Source organism: Narcine bancroftii, chromosome 7 (assembly GCF_036971445.1).
Source record: "Narcine bancroftii isolate sNarBan1 chromosome 7, sNarBan1.hap1, whole genome shotgun sequence".
In the NCBI taxonomy this organism is placed as follows: domain Eukaryota; kingdom Metazoa; phylum Chordata; class Chondrichthyes; order Torpediniformes; family Narcinidae; genus Narcine; species Narcine bancroftii.
In genome coordinates this window covers 41,822,963-41,838,475 of record NC_091475.1, presented here as the reverse complement: position 1 = coordinate 41,838,475, position 15,513 = coordinate 41,822,963, and the positions used below count along the sequence as shown (strand labels likewise).

General features: G+C 38.3%; 1 protein-coding gene and 1 long non-coding RNA gene across 19 annotated transcripts in view; one reads left to right on the top strand and one right to left on the bottom strand.

Moving 5' to 3' along the window:
- LOC138738811 (rho GTPase-activating protein 6-like) overlaps positions 1–15,513 on the top strand; it is a 564,699-nt gene that overhangs the window by 5,747 nt on the left and 543,439 nt on the right. For 2 of the 18 annotated variants that reach the window (XM_069889779.1, XM_069889776.1), the window contains exon 2: positions 2,828–2,927. The exons of the other annotated variants lie outside the window; for them this stretch is intronic. The gene's annotated coding sequence lies outside the window, so the exon portion shown is untranslated. The remainder of the gene's footprint in view (positions 1–2,827; positions 2,928–15,513) is intronic. 18 annotated transcript variants of the gene reach the window in all.
- The window catches only part of LOC138738815 (uncharacterized), a 92,745-nt gene that overhangs the window by 27,027 nt on the left and 50,205 nt on the right, over positions 1–15,513 (bottom strand). The window lies entirely within an intron of this gene.

Genomic DNA, 15,513 nt, shown 5'->3' with positions numbered 1-15,513 from the left:
TTAACAACCACTTACTCAGGATTGGGAATTTGCTTCAAGAACTGAAAATGACAGACTGAAAGTTCTTTACATTTGCTATGCAGTAGAGCTATTTTTTCATCTTGCTTTATTCAACTTTTGTCAATTCCAGGAAAGACAATTTTATTCTTAACCCAACCAAACAGCGTTCTCTGGTCCTCGGTGCAAAACATACGCAAACTCAACCAGACATAACACACATACAGACAAATAATACGTATGCAGGACATATATACAGATATAAAAATAAATAAATATTGTTTAATAATTAGTAGAGTCTTGGAGTGTTTGAAGGAGCAGTTCATTCAGTCATTCAGTAGTCTCACTGCCCGTGGGAAGAAGCTGTTCCTCAGCCTGGTGGTAAGTGAGAAGACTTGTAAATAATATATTGTCTTTTAGTTCCTTTCATGTTCCCCATATGGCTCATAGTTAAATGAGCTGAGATTATTTTCAAGTAAATTTTCAGAGAAGAGCTGTACATAACTAATTAACAATATTATTTGCATTTTCTTACTTGCATCAGTTGTAATTGTCCAATCCCTGGGCCTCTACCAAACTGGTTATTTGGTTGTTTAAAAAAAAGTAATTCTTTTGCTCCAAATATGGTTGACAAAGTTTACGTCCTTCTGCATATTTAGCTTTACAGATGTATATCACATCCAATGAATTACTTTCTCATGTTATAGGAATCTCTCAAAAATATCTCTCACAGCAAGCGATTTCAGAAAGTGAGGTCTGAGACTCTTAAATGAACTCCACGTGTTCATTTGTGTCAACTAAATCTTTTCAAAGGAATGTTTACCATTTGGATTTGCCTGTAATGGAAGACAGTTCTTCCTGCATTTTTGTCATTCCATTGAAGGAAGCTTTCCAGACAAATCAATTTGGCTCATTTCAGTGTCTCATCAAAATCACACGCACATGACATGACAATAGTTAGTGGGACAAAGAATTATTTTGTATTTTTCAGATAAGCTACCCTCCATTGACTTAGTGATGTCTTCTTAACAACATGGGTCTGAATAAAAACAAGTAGGAATCTTAGTATCACACAATAGTAGCCTGTAGAGGCAATATACTATAATAGGACCAGGGAAGAGAGATTTAACAGAGGTATTGATGACTATAAATTTATTTGACAACAATTTTGGATTTGTAGTTTTCTTTCTCTCTGAGCAGGAATGTATTGGTTCTACTGCATTAATAATGCATTCCTATGGTCAACTTACACCAGACTGAAGAGCAGCAGAGTGAGACCTTTGCCCGCTGCAGACCGCAGTCCAAGCCTAAAGGATGAGGCAATTAATATACAACCTTTCTGTGGGGAGGGCCCAAATGAAAATCCAAATAAATTTTAAGAACCACCTAAATGCAAGGTTCTTGCTGCTGTTTTCTGACATTAACTTCTTCCGATTTCCATCAGTAATCCTAATGCAGATAGCAATGTTCACTTGTTGCAAAGTAAGAGTTGCACTGGGGACATGCAAGTTTCAGGTTAATTTACTTTAAACTAATTGTTAATTAAAATACATGTTAATAAATGTATTTAAATATATTTAATTTCTTTAAATCTCTGTAAGTGTTTACATTTCTTAATATTTTTGGTATTTGTAAACATCAGAGATTCAAAGTAATTCAGTCTTTTGACCGCTTCAACAGCCTTAGGAACCTGCTGCACCCAATCGTCTAGGTTTCTTGGATGGGTGCTGATACTTCTCATAGGAAGGCTCTGCACTCCCTGTGGCCCTTGTAGATCAAGAGCTACCTTCCATGGACCAGGTGCTGCTCACTCTGGTGGGCTGCATTGAACATCTGAGTTGAAAGTTCCACACATATAGATTATTATTCATCATTTAGCTAATGGTCAAACAAAGTTGTTTGAAGATCTAAGAAGGTGGTTTTCAAACTGCCCCTCTAAACTCACATTCCACCTTAAGTAATCACTATGCCATAAGGGCTCTGTGATTAAGGTGGTCTGTGAGTGGGTCTGAGAACCACTGCTCTGGACCCAATTGTTGTTAAAATATTTTGCTTGAGAAAAATTGCCATTGGCCCATTTCCTTTGGAGTTCTGAAACCATGCACATAATGAGTCAATTACGCACAATTAAAACAGTGGTTTTCAACCCTTTTTCTTTCCACTCACTTACCACCTTAAGCAATCCCTTTACTTGTCACAGAGCACTCGTGGCATTTTAGGGATTGCTTAAGATTAAATGAGTTTAGGGGAGAGTTTGAAAACCACTGATGTAAATGAATGATAGAAAAGCTCAAGCTGAATGGTCTACATCCATTTTCACTACAGACCCTACAATTATGTGTTGGAAATTTGTCTGTTGGCTGTTAGAGAGTATCATGGAGTTTAATTGACATTCCTAAAATTCCACTTGGCAGTAATACATGCTGATCATAAGACCCCAGGTTAATATTTTTAACTTGTAGGCACCAATTAAAGAGTAAGTACAGGGGCCCCCTGGGCTACGGATGACCTGACTTATGAAAATCTGACTTTATGCAAATTCTATCACACATATTTAAAACATTTAAGATATCAATAATGTTTACTAATAACTGGATACTGTATTTTTCCATTAGTTTAGAGTGAATATTTGTGTTAGAGTGAATATTTGATTAAATTAAAGAATTCCAGCAACTCATGAGTGATGATATGATTAGCTATAGAAAGTGAATGTATCTGATTTATGAAGAAATTGGCTGATGGACAGCTGTCAAAAATGGAACCTTAGGGAACGTGGGGACTTCCTGAGCTTTTTTCTTTGTGTTTTAATGACTGATGTGTCGTTTGCCAGAGAAACATGGAGACTGCAGCAAATCATGGCATCCGGTATCTCAGCTGCAAAATAAAGCAGACTTCTCAAGACATCTTTGCCTCTCCTTCATGAGTTCATGGTAGGGTTGGTGCATCAATTGTATTTCTAGACTGGTAATTCTGACACTTGGATCATAATCTAAAGACCATGAGTTCAACTTCCACCAAAATGCTATTCGTTCATTCAATAAATGAAATCACAAAATAACAATAACACATAGCTGTTTAGATTGTCAATAAAATCCCAATTTGTATACTTAACTGATCTACGCAGGTCTGCAACAAACTGATTCTTACTTGCCTCCTGAAGTGGCCAAGCAAGGTGTTCAGATTCAAGCCATCAAAGGGTGGAGAATAAACTATCAGCTTTGCCAGGAACACCCGCAACCGAGAGCAAGTATTAAAAAAATGTAATCAAAAATGGACTCCTCTCGTCTCAGCCCTTCAGTGCTCGGTAAAGGAAGGACTCCAGACAGTGGTCCTTCCCCAGAGCACTCTTGTGTTGGCTGCGCCAAGCCTGAGTGCATCTCTCCACATGTATTCCTTCATCCTGGAATGTACCAGTCAACAGCATTCCTCACTGGCATCTCCATGTGCTGAAACCAACAAATTTTAGGCAAATTTTGGTTTTCTAGCAGTACTGGATGTCTGTCTCTGTGAGCATCCCTGAGAACAGCCCATATATCAAAGAGTTCTCTGTCACACTCCTGCAGGGGATGAACCACAACAAGGACCCTTGCATCCTTCTCCACACACACTCTGAGTAAATCTGCATTCTGCAAAGTGATAGGTGACTGTCTTCTCTCCACTGCATTCATCTCATATTCCCAATATGAACCAGAAGGTGACTACCATGGCAGTGGTGTGGGGGATGGGCCACATCTGCATGATATACAGCACCTCACTCCTGATGCCCAAGTTCTGTCCTGTTATTGAAAGGGTGCGCCAGGTCCACAAACCCATTTTCTGGTGGGTCTTTGCAATCTATTCTGACCAATTTTTGCTGCACGTCTCAGCCCCTTTAAACTAGATCCCCAACACCTTCAGGTAGTCAGATCTGACTGTGAAGGGAATGGTCAGACCAATTATCGAAGAACACTGCCTCACTCTTCCACTTTACCCTGGCACCCGATGCAGACTCAAACTGGAGGCATATGCTGATCAGTCTGGAGACTGATCGTGTGTCAGAAGAGAAGGCATTGTTGACCTGAGTGCCTCCACTGCCTGACATTGTCATGCTCTCGTCCTTCCCGATGGATTCAACCAAGGGGTCTTTGCAGCATCCAATAAGGCTGAGGGACTGGGCACACTGCCTAACTCTCCACTTGATGGGAAACCTATCTGTTTTCCACCCATTTATTTAGACATTTAGTATGACTGTGTAGATCAGTTTAATCCAGTTTTGGAATCTGTCTCAAAAAAACATTTTGAAGAGCACATCTATCATGTAAGTGTGCGATATCCAGTCGACAGCCTTCTCTTGGTTCAGCTGACTGGGCAGGTGTCCACTCCTTTGTCCTGCATGTAGGCACACAGATCCCTGCCCCTCGACATAACAGCCCAGGAAGATGAGCACATCCACTGCATGCACATATGGGTTGAACATGTGCACCATTATCACTCATTCCTTCTATACTGGAAGGCTGTGGAATGGCTGTGCCATGTTCCCCTTCTCCTGGAAGTCCCAAAGCATCCTCTGCCATCCCACCAGGGTCATGAATGTCACATTAAAGTGACACTTATCCACGATGTCCTGGAGGAACTAGATGTCCTTTGACTCAAATTTGCACCATTCCATCATGACCTTCCTGATGAAGTCCCAGGAAAATTGGGTCCCTTCACTCATGTCACCCTGACAATGTTCTGGATTCTTTATCCACCCTCAGAGTTGATAGTTGCATCCGTCATCATGGGACTGGTGGAGGTGGGCTTACTGCTGTAAAGGGTGTTATAGTTAAAGGGTGTCATCATTGATCCGCTCTTGCTTCAGCAGGACAGCTCACACCAGATGACCTCTTCAGCTCCAATAGTCCGTTCAGTTATCTTCCTCTTCTTTGATCAACTCCCTGTAGATGAACTAGACTTGATCTCTGATTTGCCCTGGATGCATGTAGCACTTTGCAGCCCAGACCATGGTGGTGCTGGATTTGAATTCAAATGCACTTCACACTAAGTGTGTGATTTAGAGATATTCCCTTATGTAAAGATTAGTCTGATGAAAAGTTCCTCAGCAAGGGTCTGAATATGAAATGTTGCACAAAGTTGTGGCTGTTGTACTGTAACTGCATTTTTAGTTCAATGTTGAATTAAACACCAATTAAAGTAAGAACATGTTGGGCACTATCAGTTGCCCCAATAATTGCAATGATAAAGACTTGAGGGGAACGATAGGCTTTATTGCACAGAAGACTTGAAATGGCCCGGATTCAAACTAGGGAAGTGCAGGGAAGGGAAAGGTGGCCCGACCTTTATGGCCTGGGTCCTAGGGGAGGAGTCCACGTAAGAGTGACATCAGGGGGTGGGCCAGCCCGAGCCAATTAGCATACACAATCCATACCATTACAGAACATTATTCAGATTTTGAATGATATGTAAAGCTCTTTCTGAAAGAAAGATCTATTCCCTACATAACCTCATGTCATCTCAAAACACTTTATACAAATGAGTATTGAAGAATAGTGAATATTCTAAAGTTAGGAAATGTGGTAGCTAATTTACAAGTGCTTGATCCCACAATCCAAGAGATAAAGTAAATAATCTGCTTAAATTATGTTGTTTGAGGAATGAATGTTGACCAGGATGGCACTTGATATTCTAGCATGAATTTGTTAAAACTTTGACGGAAAATGCCGTGCAATCTTTGTCTGAGAAAATAAAGCATAAGAGATTTGCACTTATGTGGTGCCTTTTGTATCCCTTTTAGGCAGTTCCAAGATATGCTACAACCAATGAAGCATATTTAAAGCAGCCATTCGCATCTTTTTTGGCTTTGGCCCCCTTAGGATTTTGCTCAAACTTTATGGGGCCCGCCCTTTTCTGCAAAGCAGTCAAGTTTTCATTTCTTCCATAGTCTCCAAATGGTTACATAAAGAAACATTAAAAATATTTATCTTATGTGAGGTGAAAAGAAAACAAGGCTTTTAATTAATGTGCTCTGACCCCAGGGGAAGGGGGAGGGGGTGGTGTTGGGTGGGGGGGGGTTTGCGTGCTGTAGGACCCCTGTTGAAAATGGCTGATTTAAAGTCTATTCACTGTTGTAGGGCAGGAAGCGCGTTAGCCACTTTGCACACAGTAAGTCCCTGAGAAAAGAAGGGTATTAATGATCAAATGATCAGATTTTTCTTTGTGGAAATTTTGATTAATTGTTAGATTTTGTATAGACTGCCTGAGTTAATAGTGCTGTGTTTCAAAATCTATCAAAGAATCTTTTATATCCACCTGAAAACAGTTTCTAAAGTTGGCATTATCAACTGTACATACTCAATAGTGTTCTGGGCTATCTCTCTGTGTGCATTTTTGTACCTCAGTATCTGGAATTGGTGTGAAATCATACTCTGATTGCGCTTGGAACTATTGAATCAATCAGACACAGATTATGGCCTACAAAGACTTGGGCAAGAACCGGGAAAGCCCCACTTATTTTATTTATGAACAAAGAATAAGATCAGTTCCTGGTTAACTTTGGAAGAGCTAAAACTTAGGTAACCTTGATTCTGATTGAGTTGTCTTGCTTTGTGAAATTTCTGGCTAGATCTGGAATCTAAATTGGGGGTGAAGGCTCATTTCCTGCTGCTGCTGTGAAGTCACTAGGTTATATATAAATGAAGAGCAAATGATTTTTAGTTGAAATGATTGCAGAGCCTCCAATATTCAGTGATATTGACCTCAACTTCAAGATATATTGTTACAATTTTCATTTTCCTCCTTGGGCTGATCTATTTGCAGTTTCTTCCAATGCAATCAAAGAAAAATTGTTAAATTACCAAGAACTTCAAGCATTTACAAATGAATCATTTTTTTTTGTTTTATTGTATGGTACTCTAGTGGGGCATGAAGTCGTAATTCCTGATCAGCAAAATCTCTGATGCTAAACTAACTAATTTTATATGTGTGTGGTAGTTCATTCATGCAAATATTTCAAAGGGTAAGTCGTCCAGAACAAAATAAAATTATTATGAAGTGTTTTCATGTTGAGTCAACTTCAAAATATTATTTGCCTTCCAACTGTTATTTGGAACTCTAAAACATTCAATGTGTCAGCTAGAATTTCTGTGTCTTTTTCTCCTTGGTTTGTAATTGCCGACTCAGCCAGCTTGATGACAGTAACTGCTCAATGTCAGCGATCACTTCAAATGGACATCCTGACACTAATGATGTTGGGAAAATTTCATGGCATCACAGTGTCGCTGAGGACAGCCTTCTTTAAGGTTAGCTGTTAAAGGTGTTATTTAATTGTAGTCTACACAATCTGGGCTATTACTCTAAAGCTGTGGACCTTTACACAAAGATTTGAAGGTTTGATGTAATTGACCATGGTATATGTCATTATATTTTATACTTTCTGTTTAATTATTGTAAATAAAAATAATTTATAATTGACTTTGAAGTGACATTAGCAATCCATAGACATTTCATCTGCGGAATCCACACTTGAACAACAATCCCTGTTTTTTAAATGATTATTTCTTAAAGACATAAACACTTCACTATACTCATGGAATAATGATGGCTTCACTCCATGCTCCTCTAGATGCATGACTGACTGTTCCAATTCATGCACTTTTTAGACTATTAAATGCATCCAAAATTTAAGAAATGCATCAAATAGAAGGAAAAGTATACAAGGCTGCATAAAATGAACAAAAAAAGCATTTCTTATTTGGCTTAGCTGCTCATTCAATGTTTGCAGAATCTGATTCCTTATCTCATCTACACTGCCAAACTCTTCACCCCCCCTCCCATCTCAATGACCCAATTGCCTATTTTAATAATATCTTGTTGAATAGTATTTTGATAAATTTCTCACATTATTCTAACACAAATACATTTATAAAACACCTCAAAGTGTTACTACGACAGGTGATGTGCAAACTGTTAAAACATAACGTCTGGAACTGGGAAGCCACTGTTCCAATTGTTCACTGTCAGAAATCAGAACTATTGCTAGTTGAGAGGAAAAAAAATTTGGAACTTCCTGGGTGAATGATGAAGACAAATTAATTTTGTCCAACATTTCAATGGCTTCTTGTAAACGTCAGGCTTGATCAGTAGGTGGTAGTCTTCTCCTGGTGGAGCTAGCAGGGCAAATTTTTCTGAGACCCTCTCTGGGACTTGACCATGTAATCTAGGACAGCATGTTAATGCAATGCAAAGAGAAGAGGCTAGAGTTACTTCCTCCAGGATGAGATGTTAAAACTTCTGCCTGCAATTTCATGCCAATATTCCATTTGCAATATACCTTCAGAAATAATGAACTGTTCTTGAAGCTGTATGGGATATCTTGAAGATTTGATATGTTTTAGTAAATGCATATTTTATGGTGCGGGATCTGCTCCTGTAAAGACAATGACACATTCCTGATATTTGGAAGAGGATGGTAAAGTGAAACACTTGATGGCACTCTGTGTCCGCGAGGACTTTCTGAACTCCATCAAAAGTCAAGTATATTGCAGTTTTATTTATGTGTTGAAAATCTATAGTGAAATCCCACTTTCTAATTGCAACCAATTTAATTCTTGTTTTACAAACAAAAATCTGGAATAAATTTTGAAAATTGAAACTTTGAGTCAGGAAATCTGTTGGCATTTCCTGGTCTGGTCTTGGACTGGTCCCATTTCCACACAGTGTAGTTACCCTGCTTGCAGTAACAATATATTTCACATGAAATTGATCAGATGAAAGTACACATCAAGTCAAGGGAGGAAACCTGAGAGTTGTTGAAATGTTTGACCAATGATTGGGATTCTAAGGATCATTGTAGAGGAGGGTGAAGTCAAAAGGTTTAAGATGGGATTTCAGATTGAAAGAGCAGCTGTCAATGGTAGAACAAAGGAAGTAGAGGCTCCATTAGTAGCAAGAGTTAGAGCAATGTGGTGTTAATGAGGGATGTGTTAATGGATCTAATAAACTGACTTTATAAGTTTCTTCATGGATGAGAGGGTTAATGTATGAGGAACACTCGATGGCTCTGGGGCTGTACTCACTGGAGTTTAGAAGGATGAGGGGGAATCTCATTGAAACCTATCAAATAATTTGGGGTGGCATGGTTGGTGTAGTGGTTAGTGCAACACCTTTATAGCACCAGCGATCAGGACTAGAGTTCAAATCCTGTGCTGTCTGTAAGGAGTTTTGTGTGTGTGTGTGTGTGTGTGTGTGTGTGTGTGTGTGTGTGTGTGTGTGTGTGTGTGTGTGTGTGTGTGTGTGTGTGTGTGTGTGTGTGTGTGTGTGTGTGTGTGTGTGCGTGCTTTTCCCCCCAGGGGCTCTGATTTCCTCCCACTATTCGAAATGTATGGGGGGGGTGTAGGTTAATTGGGTGCAAATTGGGCGGGCTGAAATGGCCTGTTACTGTGCTGTATGTCTAAATTAAAATTTTAGAACATAATGAAAGTGCTAGATGGACATGGTGTTGTTTCCAGTTGTGTGATGAGTCTAGCACCAGAGGGCGTAGCTTCAGAATAAAAGTATATCCCTTCAGAACACAGAAGATTAATTTCTTCAGCCAGAGGGTGGGGAATCTATGGAATTTGTTGAGGAAAAATATTTCAACCATGATTCAAATGGCAGAGCAGACCTAATGAGCCAAATAGCCTAATTCTGCTCCTGTGTCTCACGGTATAATAAATACTGTTCTTGCCAGTGCAATACATTCCATGAATGATATTTGAAATCTGCTTTTGAGGTGGAGGGCACTTCATGCAACATTTTATGCAACTATACCCAGCAAATGTCCAATTAATTACATTTGAAATAGAATTCTCTGAAAATAGTGAATTAATGTATTAGAGTTGTACACTTGATTAGCATTGTGTTAGTGGTGGGAATGAAACATATTGTTTCTTTTGTTTCAAGCCATCTGCATCATTTTTGTACTTGTATACAAATGATTAAAATCTCAACCCTGCCTGAATTGAGACATTGAAATTCCCTGGATTTAATTTTGGGTATAATATAATATAAATGTTCTATATAGCTTCACTTTTAGGCAGTGGAGCACAAACATTAGAAGATCATTTAGATTCTCATGCTTGCTCTACCATTCATATCTGATCTATGACATTATATAATGCATCCTTGCGTCAAACCCCTTAATACCTCATTGTAACTCACTGCTTCCAGCTACATTGCCTAGAATGCAGCTGATATTTGTATAATTGGCAGATTTGAAACATGATTTACCTTTTCATCCTCTAAGCTATTTCTACATGTGGTGGGCCCAGTGCAGATCTTTATGGACCCCTGGAAGACACATTCCATAAGTATAAGCATCCATCACGGTCCAGTCAATTTCCTAAGTAGATCTATACTGTGCCTTTATTGCCATGAGTAGCTTTATTTAAACTGCCTCTAATGTGGGAATATATTTAATGAATCTGCTAGTCCATATAAATAACATCTCTGGGTTATAAATAAAATGGACAAGGTGAAATACTTACTGCTCAATGCTGCATTTCTGGAGAAGGAAACAAAATTGGTTTCAGATTGATGAGCTGCAGTTTGACCTGCCTAGTACTTAGAGCACTTTCTATTTAATTTCAGATTTACTACCATCTGCAATATTTTGCTTTTCTATTATTAAGTGTTAGCATTTCTGAACATTGCTGCGCTTCTCCAAAATATTTAATCCAACATGCCACCCTTGACCTAACTGTTACAAATCCATGATGAAATGAATAAACAGCATTTGGTTAATTATCATTTTTTAAATTTGCTTCTCAGTCTCTTGGTTTTCATTGCAGTATTTTTCAAATAACAGAATGGCGTGCATATTTTAAATCAAAAGAAGCACGTCCAAATTCAGAGAAAATTATGATTAGAACATCTGCAATATTTTCACATTACTCGTTTAAAACTTGCTCATGTGTTTCAGGCTCAATGCTTTCTGCCTGATAACAAGAATGGATTTTGATTCAAACCCTCTGCTGCAAAGTCATTTAATACTGACAAACAAAATTTTAGTCTAACAAAATATATGAGATCCATACAGAAGTTTTCAGTGGCCTCTTTATTGGGACCCTCTCTTCCATTTAACTTTTCCAAGATCAATAGGAATATATCTAATCCAATTCTCAAACATCTATTGTGAATCTTGTTCCACTTTAGGACATTTTTAATTAAAAAAAAACATTGTCTTATCTAGTGCTATCGCTCATCATTACTTTTTTTTGATCATCAAAAATAATTGATCAATCTTTCTCTCTATGGAAAATCAAAGGCATTGTTTCTTTTGCAATTTATTTAAAGACGGTTGTTTAATGTGTTTTGAACAGCTTGCAAGTAAATATGATGCCACATACTCATTTTTTAGACATATACAGATTAGAAATTTCTTAAATACCATATTACTAGATTTTCCATATCTTTCAATTGAATCCTTCTGAGAAAGGATTAATTGGAATTATACATGATAGATTATTAAAATTATGTCCAGTACTTCATGATAAGATTAAAAAGGCTTGGGAACTGGAACTTGAAAATCCCTTATCTGAGGATTTATGGGACAGGATTTTTAAACTGGCAAATGCATCTTCAATATGTGTCTGACATTCATTAATCCAATTCAAAGTGGTGCATCGTGTTCACACGTCCAAAGATAAATTAGCTAGTATTTTTTCTAATATTAACCCTATTTGTGACAGATGCAAATCTGAAATTGCTACATTGACACATATGTTTTGATCTTGTTCATCCTTAGAAAACTATTGGAAAGAAATTTTTAATATCTTTTCAACTATATGCCAGGTATTGAATATGATCCAATCCAATAACTACTTTTTCGGGGTTATTGACCCAGACATAGGGAGTTTTTCTGTACCTGTTCATGGGTTGTGGCTTCTCTACATTGTTGGCAAAAAGAGCCATCCTATTCAAATGGAAAGACTCTAGACCTCCAACAGTGTTTCAATGGTTTTCTCATATTATGTCTTGTCTAAGTTTAGAAAAAAATTAGATATCATGTATTTGATTCATTGGTGAAATTTGAAGATACATAGTGGCCTTTTATGTCTTATTTTCATATGATGTAAAAGTTTCTAATATGATTAGATGTATCCACTCTTCCAGATGAGATATAGTTTTACCTTTGTTTTTTGATTTATGGTTGGAACCAAAAACTACAAAATATATATATATAATCCTAAGGATAAGCAGCTCAGCTATTTTTTTCTTTTTTTCTGAGAGTATTTAGGTGTTTTTTTAATATAATACTTTTGATGTTTTTTATTTTATTTTTATTTCCACCCATTGCAGTGGAGGGGTGACCAAGTTTATAAAGTTTGAAGTTTTATCCTAATATATACATACATATGTGATACTGCTTTTTCAGTTTTGTTCCCTTTTCTTCATTGTATTGATTTTCTTATAAAAACTAATTTAAAATTTTAAAAAGAAAGAAAATATATGAAAATCAAAAAAGATCCTGGGGAATATCCTTCTTCAGAGCACCATTTCCACATGGAGATCCTTAAACCTGACTGTTGGAGTACATCCAGCTCGCTAACAAGAAGTTTGGAGTGCATCTTGGAAAAATTAGAGTTTGATCCAAAATGTCTTCCAAAGAACCATCAGGAACAATGTGCACTTTATTAGTGGAAATGCCTCTCTTTTACATTTATTTCTGGAACTACTTGCTTACAATTTTTTTCACAGATTTCTTATGTTGGAGATTGATTTTGGTTAGACAAGGGTGCTGTAACAGTTTTCACTTTCACATGCTTTGCAAATACACGTAATAGACTGTCATCATGAATTACGAACTTTGTAAGAGATAGTCTGAGTGTAGAGGAACAATTTGAACTCATTCATTCAATTTTTTCAGCTCCAAAGCCAATAGTTAAATACATCCTGGCTTCTGTTTCTTGTGGTCCACATACCAACCTGAACAGTCCTACCTCTTTAAACAGAGAAACTTTGAGACCAAAGGTACTACATTAGAAATTTACACTTCTCATGGAGCTGTCCATCAAAGGAAGGAGATTATGATAGGGAGGAATGCTATCGTTACCACTAATCTTTCTATTAGTCAAAATAAGGAAATGGCTTTGCAGAGCTGTTTTTATCTCAGTTCAGCACCATTGCAATCAGGAAATTAGCCTCCTAATTTTTCTAACAGTGGTTCAGCAAAAGCAAGTTCTTGGTTGAGTTAGAGGTTTAAGGTTCCACTCTGGTGATTGCATTGTCACTCACCTTTCTTTGATAAGATATGCCAGACATGTGTGTAAGCCAGTAGGATATCAGTGAGAAAGTGACATCGCAAACAATACAAATAGGTTTCAGCGGCAACGTTCATGATTCGACAGCATCACTGAAAAGTTTACTTTCTCCCCAGGATGCATTGTGGCAACTCACCAAATATTTTGCAGTGGCATCTTCCAAACTTGCAGGGTCAACCACTACAAAGATAAAAGCAGTGCCTGCAATGGGTATAAGTTCTCTAAGTCAAAAAGTGCTCAGACTTGATAGTGCATTTTTACCCATGTCTTAGGTTATGGCCTCATCCTACTTCACAGACTTGCATACAAAATCCAACCTTAAACTTTGGAACACATTTGAAGCCAATTGAAGTTTTAATGGAATTTTTTCAAAAAAACATTAAAGAAAAATGAACATGATTGGCAATGTCAAGATTTATTGTCAATCCTTAATTGTTACAAGAGTCAGTTAAGAGTCCTCTGTATTTATAAGTCTGGTGGTTTACGTTGGCCAGTCTGGGTAAAGACGGCAGATTTCTATCCCTGAAGAAAATTAGTGAACCAGATGGGATCTGGAAGTTTTATTACTGATACCAGGTTTTGATTCTAGGTGTATTTAATTATTTGAATTTAAATTCCCCAACTGCCATGGTGGGATACAAATTCATGTCTGGCAATCCAGTTACCCAAGCTGCCATCCCTATGAGAGAAACAGATACAAGAGATGGCAACAATTTTCTGAATTTCAAAGCATGGAAGGAGGTTGCCTGAGGAGGGTAGTCTGTATGAAGGGAATTGCAGGTAAAAAGTATGATTTTATCAATGACAATAGAAAAGGGGTTGGGTAGCAGAAAATTTGGAGGGAAGGGGCATCACATGATGAAGTGAATTTAAATTTAACATTTTTAAATTTATAAAATTTAGACAATACAGCACAGTAACAGGCCTTTTTGGCCCATGAGCCTGTGCCACCCAATTGACCTACAAACCCCTGGTGTGCTTTGAATGGTTGGAGGAAACTGGAGCACCCGGAGGAAACTCACACAGATACGGGAAGAACATAGAAACTCCTTACAGACAACATGGGATTCAAACCCTGGTCCCAGTCACTGGCACTGTAACAGCATTGAACTTACCACTACGCTAACCGTACCACCCATCGCTAACCTTGCAACCCAACCATGACATCAAGTTGCTCACATTTGCACTTGAGAATGCTTTGGACTCAATCTAAGACGTTCTTGAACATGGTACCTGGGAGGCAACAAGTGAAAGTCAGTGGAGAGATGATAGAAATGTTCAATTTGGTCTCAGAACATCTTGTATAAAATTTTATCTTCTGTATTGCTGCAATACTGACATCTACTGCACACACCTAATAGCCCAAGGAAAGAAAGTTCTTGAATTGCTGCAGTTGTGTGGTGAATGTAGTGAGTTCTTGGATTTTGATAATGAAGGAATGATGTTGTAGGTAAAAATAGACATGCTTTCCAAATTGGTGGGGATTTACTTCCAATGCACATGCTGTTCTTGTGTCCACCGAGGTCGAAGTTGCATGTTTGGGTGTGTGGAAAATCTGTGCAGGTGACTGCAGTGCAGTTTGGAGAAAGTTCATATTGTAGCCACATTGTGCTGATGGGTCAAGAACTGGATGATTAGGGATTAGGTGTTTATGGGTGGGAAATAAAAATGTCAGTGAACAGAATTGAGTGGGATTATTAGGTGACCTCTTCTCCAAGAACCTGCACTGTCTCTGGATCATTTGAGAGACAGATGTTATAAGAAATAGTCACACCCAAGAGGCATGAAATAGGTAACTGGGTTACTGTTAGGACAGAGGAGGAATAGGCAGTAAGAGAACCCCTGTGACTATTCCCCTCAATAATAAGGGCAGCGCGGTTAGCATAACAGTTAGCCCAATGCTATTACAGCGCCAGCGACCCAGGTTAGAATTAGGCACTGTCTGTAAGGAGTTTTTACGATCTCATGTCTGTGTGAGTTTCCTCTGGGTGCTCTGGTTTCCTCCCACCTTTCAAAATGTACAGGGTTGTAGGTTTATTGGGGTATTTGGGTGGCACGGGCTTATAGGCTGGAAGGGCCTTTAACCATGCTGTATGTCTAAATTTGGGTGGCACGGTTAGCAAAGCACTGTTACAATTGCCAGCGATTGGGACTTGTGTTCGAATCCCGTGCTGCCTGTATGGAGTTTGCATGGGTTTCATTCGGGGGCTCCAGTTTCCTTCCACCCTTCAAAACATAC